Source organism: Dermacentor andersoni, chromosome 3 (assembly GCF_023375885.2).
Source record: "Dermacentor andersoni chromosome 3, qqDerAnde1_hic_scaffold, whole genome shotgun sequence".
Taxonomy (NCBI): Eukaryota; Metazoa; Arthropoda; class Arachnida; order Ixodida; family Ixodidae; genus Dermacentor; species Dermacentor andersoni.
The window spans coordinates 164,544,202-164,551,107 of NC_092816.1; the positions used below are offsets into that span (position 1 = coordinate 164,544,202).

The 6,906-nt window shown below is 45.7% G+C and overlaps 1 long non-coding RNA gene across 1 annotated transcript; it reads right to left on the reverse strand.

The window, feature by feature from the left end:
* Nucleotides 1-1,921: 1,921 nt before the first annotated feature.
* LOC140216798 (uncharacterized) lies at nt 1,922-5,173 on the reverse strand. Its single transcript, XR_011893482.1, has 3 exons — nt 4,690-5,173; nt 3,708-3,846; nt 1,922-2,704 (listed from the first exon to the last, which is right to left on the reverse strand). It is a non-coding gene; the product is annotated as an uncharacterized lncRNA (long non-coding RNA).
* Between the last annotated feature and the right edge of the window lie 1,733 nt (nt 5,174-6,906).

The following is a 6,906-nucleotide window of genomic DNA, read 5'->3' on the forward strand; positions in this document are numbered from 1 at the left end:
AAAGATAAAGCTTTGTGCCAAATATGGCACACCATGAAGATGGCTGAGCGCTCTTGCTGCCATGGGTGGAAAACAAAGCTTCACGGATGGTGGCCTTTTAATGTGATGTGGGGAATGAAATGAAACAGTTGTTTGCTGCGTTCAGGCACAGATGAATGTTTCACTTCTTCTATCTTACCAACGACTTGTTTGTGCAAGGTGGCCGCTTACATCTTTGTTTCTTCTCGTCAAATTCTGGCCAGTGGCTGACTTGGTCAGATCGGTCGTCTTTGGGTGGCATTGCGGCCGCTGGTCCCTGTGCTTTTTTGACTTCAACATGGAATTCGATGTCCTGACTAGAAGTCCTTCCTGGTCGCTAGTTGGGTAGGCACTTGTTATGCGAGGTAAGGCATTCTGCAATTTCTGCTTTTAATTGAGCCAGCGGTAGTACTTGTCTCCTCCTAAGCTGCTCCTGCACCCTCCTGTACAATACGCATGCTGTTAGTACCGATAAGTCTAGCATAGGCGTAAAAATTCGAAAGTGCCATTTCTTCGACATCTGATATGTATGCAGTAAAGTCCAAACAGAGAGTCCAGCAGGTCGACACCACCCATGTGCCTGTTATGGACCTTTACTACTCTGGGGCAATCAATTTCGCGAAACACCTTGGCGGAGGTAAACCAGCGCTGAGTCTTTTGGACTGGATCTCTCCCATCAAAGCTCGACAGAAATGTCACGGCGCGGTTGTCGTATCAACGCACACACGATAACTCTACGTCATCTATCGCGCTTGTGAGTGCCTCTGAAGCACCACTTCCTTTACATTTCAGTTCCTTTTCACTTTTCAGGCGGCTGTTTGGTAGACAATTCGCCCTCACCGTACCGATCGTCAAAATTACATCTTGTGATAGAGTGACCTGCAGCTTCAGGCTATTGAACAGATGGCAGCACGTTACCATATGTTGTATTTCAAGTTCATACTGTGCCAAATATGGCACACACCGATTTCTGTTTCTCTGCTGTAGTTGCAGGCAAAATTGAGAAAACTAGTAACTGCCTTGAATTGGCGAGGCCAAAAAATATGCCAAAATAATTTTTCTACGTTTCTGCGGTCGAACTTTTCAGAGAAAAAAAAACCAATTGCTCGTGTTTGCCCCCTCCGAGTTTCACGTCGCATCCCAAAATCTACTTCACCTCTGTTTTGCGTATCACTCAAGAGATGGCAGCACTTGCCCATAATAAGTGCGCATAACTACGAGATTTACTCTGACGGTATCACATTCTCAACTGGGAATCTCACACACGCGAAAAAGAATGGTAACCGGTATGTGCCAAATATGGGACGCCATGCAGTAGAGGGTTAAAAGCGACGCTTTCGGCTACTCTATGTTCGTACTATAAGAGACTGGAATGCTTTACCACCTGACACTGTCTGTATTTGTTCAAATGATGATTTCTTCCATGCTTTATGAGTGTAATTCTGAGTGTTCATTTATATGAGTTGTACCCTCCCTGCTGTAATGCCTGAATGGCGAAGCAGGTACCCAATGAATAAAATGAATAAATAAAGAAATGTTTCATTGTCATGATTTTGTTTATATTGTTGCACCTTGTTAAGCAGCAATTACGAGCATTATGTGAAATCATGTGTGCAAGAAATGCAATGTTGAAGCAACTCTTGAGTTTAAACAAAGCAGTAGTAAGCATGAGTGTCTGCTATTTACCGAAATCCTGCTCCAATAAGTGCTTGACATGTCTCGTTTGTTGCTATACGTTTCAATATGTGCTATACAGATTGCTGACGACATTTCAGTTGCTGTGTAACTCATGCTGCTCTTACGTGTCACACATGAACAGACATCTTCAGCTTTGGAACAATGCATACTGCACAGTAAAATAGGCATTGCAAAGCAATATTCAACAATGCAAGATTGGTTGCCATTCACCTTGGAAATAACCTTTATTTAAAGAAAATTCCCTGGCGAGACAATATTCAAAAGCACAGTGAACAAAGCAAAGGAGTAACATAATGGCACATGGTTATTTGTCACTGCATGTGTATCTGTCATGCTCAACATAGACAAATCATGTGCTTTCCACTACTGCAGTATGCAGCATACTATGATTAGCCACATGTGAGCACACGCAATGTGTTATGTTGAAGTGCACGGCCTATTTACTTTTATGATAATAAAAATAAAACATGTTACACCAGCACATGTCTCCACCTCATTTGCCAGCGAATGCGCCGGCACACACTTTGCAGGTAGGCAATGCGCAAATTTCTGGGCAGCCGAAACACACCAACTATGGATTCACGCACCGCACGGCCTCTTTGAAACAAAGCTCGAGAAGGCTGTACAGGGTGCGCCTGTGGTGGCACCTGTACTTGAAGCGGCACTTGTGCCTGGGCTGGCTCCTGTGCGCTGTCGTCATGTGCACCGTCGTCACCTGGGTCGTCTGGCAGAGGCACGCCTGCTGCAAGGCAGAGGTTATGCAGCGCTGCACAAGCTGCAACAATAGTGGCTGCTTTCTGAGGCGAGTAGTGGAGCACCTGATACCTCTGCAGGCATCGGAAGCGGCTCTTGACGACTCCTATGCACCGCTCAACGGCATTTCGCATTGATGCGTGTGCCTCATTATAGCGCCCCTCTGCCGTGAGGCGATTTGGGTGACCAGGCACAGGAGTCATGATCCATGGCTCTAGCGGGTACCCAGAGTCCCCTGTAAAGTGTTGCACGTCAGTGAACGAACGTGGATACATTAAGGCACAATGCAAGAACACAGTCTACGCCAGGGCCCTTTTACAACAGCAGCGGGTCTTGGATTTATTGTTGCAATATCTATCGAACATTGACCTTCCCAGAAAGTTGTAAAGAAAGTTCGACTCATTTTAAAGAAAAGCCCAATTTCACCTGTTGTCTCGGCTGCAAATCTCATTCTCGGGTTAAGTTGGACATGTAATATTTATTTCATACTCGTGGTTTTCTGCTCCGCTCATCCCATTTGCTTCTCCCTAAATGTACATCCTCCACTAAAACTAATTAGCTCTTCTCTCTTCAGAAGTGTTATTTTATAAAACACTTCTAAGGTCTACTCTCGAATATGCTGCCAGTATCTGGGATCCTTACTCTACTTTTCGTACCTCTTCTCGTGAAGGTACCCGAACTCGAGCTACCCGTTTGATCCTTTATAATCACTCCAGCACCACATGTCGCTGCAACAAAAAAAATTGCAGACATTGTGACACAAAGAAAAATAGCGCAACTTGCACTATTCTACAATATATACTACACCGATCACTAACGTCGATGCCGAAAGTTTCACGCACACGCTTATTCCTTCGTTCCAAGGACAGTGACCAGGAACCAGCTACCCGAGTCCATTGTCACCAACCCTTTTCCATCATACTTGAAAACTGCCATTTCGACGTGTTCTGTAGAATTACACCCCTGCCTGTAACGCTCCACGTGGCATTCAGTGTATTGAAATTAATAAGTAAATAAACAGAATAACATGTCAGCTGTTGTATACATGCTGGTAAAAATATCTGCCTTCTAAGAGAGACATGTTTCTCTCGATAGTCGCTGCAGGTTCATTAGGTACTGCTACATTCACAACACATTTCTAGCAAATCACGCTTCCTTAAAGCTTGCTAGGATGCAAAACTATTTGACTGTGTATGTTTTACATGTGGAAGAAGCACTGCTACTTTAGGTGCACTTACCAAGCAAGACTTCTCCGTGAAGTAACAGGCCACGAGTGAGGCGGCGGCGAAATGCAGAATGCCTCCAAACGAAATAATCGTGGCACTATCCCGGAAACCGTGGGTCAATTGCCAGGATATTCAGCTTTGCATCACACACCTCGTAAGAGAAAGCAAAGAGAAGGTGTCAATGCCACTGCAACAAATATCTGGCACAAACTTTTGCTTACAACACTACTTGCCAATCAGTTACTGTTCAGTCAGCCAACACAATTACAGAAAAGGAGATATCAACATACGCAGTAGGCAGTTGAACTAATCATCAGCATGATAACAATGTTATCTACAAATGCAATGTTGGCATGTGTACATGTGCTCATGTATGGCGTGCGGTCACAACACAATGTGCAAAATAATTCCTTTGGTTTCTTCCGTCCATATTGTACAAGATTCTGCTAGAGAGTGCCACCTGTGTTTTTTTCTTGTTTTTCCAGACAAAGTGCCTATTACAAGCGAAAGAACGCGGAAGTGGCAGCATGTGCCGTATTAACAGCTAGAGCAAATGGGTGTCCACACATTCTCATTCTCTCTCGCACCATTTTCATTGATGGGATGCTCCTTTTCACGTTTACAGTCTGTTGGCCACAATGCTTTAGTTTTACGTCGAATAAGAATCACAAGGGCTCGTCTTCTGTTAGGATCGCTCGCAGACGAAGACTCCCTTCACTGCTACGGCGTCTATTCCGGTTTAAGTCGCGCGTAATGTGTTTACATTGTAGCATCGAAAAGGCTATTCAACTGTGATTAGAGAGCACTGAAAAAGTGCGGCCGGGTTCTATTGCCAAGATCAAAGTCGTCATTACACATACAACACAAACGCTACTTTCTCGAATAGGAACGCAAGTATTACCGGCAATTGATGAAAAATAACGAAACGAAGTTTTTTACAACGTGCACTCGCGCAATCACATATCGAAAATATTTGTCAATGAACAATACTCACGACCATGCAGTTGAGGGCGTAATACCCTTTACGGCTCCAGTACGATTCCGTTTCGCCGGGGCCGAGCTTCTTAGGGCGAACGATGGCTATCAGACTCCCGTCCACACATCCTAGAACTCCTGGAATTTTTCCACGGTTAAGAAAGCCTTCCTTGACGGCGGCTTTCTGTTGCGCCGTGGATGGGAATCTAACCCATCCTTTTTCTTTGCCCACAACCGTAATGGCCTTGGCGACGGCTGTAATGATCCGGCTGATCGAAGGCTGCGACAGTGCAATCGCTTCTTCATTCCCGACGCACTGTTGAAAGCTCCCGGTGGCAAAAAACCGCAGCGCGCACAGCACTTTCATCGTAATGTCGACACCACGAAATCTTTGAGGTCCGAGATGTCCTTCCAGCTCATCGCAAAGACGTCACACTATGTCTTTGGAGAGCCTAAAATGCCTTCGAAACTCTTCTTCGGCCGTGCCGAACGCGTCGCGTCGTTGCCTCTCGTCGCGTCGTTGTCTTTCGGCACTCCCCAGCTACACAACCAAAGGAGCCGCCATTGCCGTCTCTGTCTCGTCTCGTCTAGGTGCCGGCTCGTCAGCTGGCGCGAGGTTAGCCGGCAGCCACGGTTGCCCTAGCAACCCTCGACATCATGCTCGCCCCCGCGCGCGACCCTCGAGAGAACCACTTCTCCGCGGTTCCTCTCCTAGCAGGGAACCGGTTCCTTTCCAGAAGATTGGCAACCTGTGTGACGTCATCAAAATTTGTCGTCCCGCCCACCAGGGATGACGACAACGAAACGCCGACCAATGGCAACAGCCCAAAGGAACCGGTTCCCAAAGGAACCGCTACAGAATACGGCCCCAGTACGCCCGTGATAGGGCTAGGAGGCTTGACTTCCCGGTCCCAACATGGGACTAGGCAGGCAGGTGGCAACACCTTGCACAGGACAAGCATAAAGTTTTTTCCTTCTCCTCCTAAGGAAAAAAAAAAAGTTGCTTTAGTGTTTCATTTCTAATTTGATTCTGTTTAGCTTGTAACTGGCTACTGCCTTCGAATACAGGAATTCGGCTGCAAAAACAAACTTTTTTTTATTTTTTTAGTAGTCTGCTAGGATAAAATGTATAAGCGTGAACAGAGTCATTAATTGGGCCTGCTGGTTGAACATAGTGCTATGCTACGGCAGTGAAACAAACGGAGACAACGGAGGCACACAATGAACACCGACACAGCGCTAACTTCGAAATTTTTTTTTTATTTTGTCAGTGCGTAGCTAGCTTTAAAGGAAACACTTGGCAAAAAGCAAGAACATCACACATGAGCACGTAACCTGCTCGTACCGCCATCGCACCCTCAAATTTCAATCAAGGTAAGTCGGCTCTTTTCACACAAGGCTATCGGGGGACAAATTACACAGTTATTTCCTGCAGGTGAAATTGCGGCAGCCTGGATAATTTATCTAGTAATGCTCGATTTTCTCCTTATTGGAATCTTCCATTTGTTGAAGGCAGGTTTGCACCCACATTCTCGACAGTGCACGCCTAGATGACCTTGAATGGTGTTGTTACCGTTGTTGTGGTGCTCCTTAGCAGATCGTTAATGCATCGGCCGGCTTGCGCGATGTGCACTTTAGCACATGAGATAGGTATGCCATATACAACACACTGGGCAGACTATGTGAAACGCTGTCTGTGATTAGTTTCACATTGGGCCTTCTCTTGGAAGACAGCGAAAATTTGCGTACTCAGTGATGCTAGTTTTCTAGGCGCGGAAAAAACATCAACGTATGCACTCTGGCCAACCTTCTTATGGTTGTTTGAGATTCCATGAAAATACAGAATAACTGCCTTTGCGTTGTCACGACTTTGTCCTTCCGTGAGCTATGTCCGTGCGCGACCAGCTCTTTTAACTTTCTCAAGTGAGCCTTCCGCGACAGTAACCTGCAAACATAAGGCTTATCCAGCTGGGCGAAGGCAGAGGCAAAAATAGTTCTCTTCACGAATTTAGAACAAACAGTCCCAAATGGAAATAAAGGCTTGTTCGCCCTTGGCTCGAACACCCAGCGCACGTATAGTGTCAGAAACTGAAACTTCAGGTCTATAAAACGAGTGTTCATTTCTTCAGAAAGCTCACGAGTCAAAGATGGGGAGCTTAAAACATCTATAAAAACAACAAGCACACTTTTCACTGCTACAATGAGTTCACCGTTATTTGGAACATCAAGAAGAACT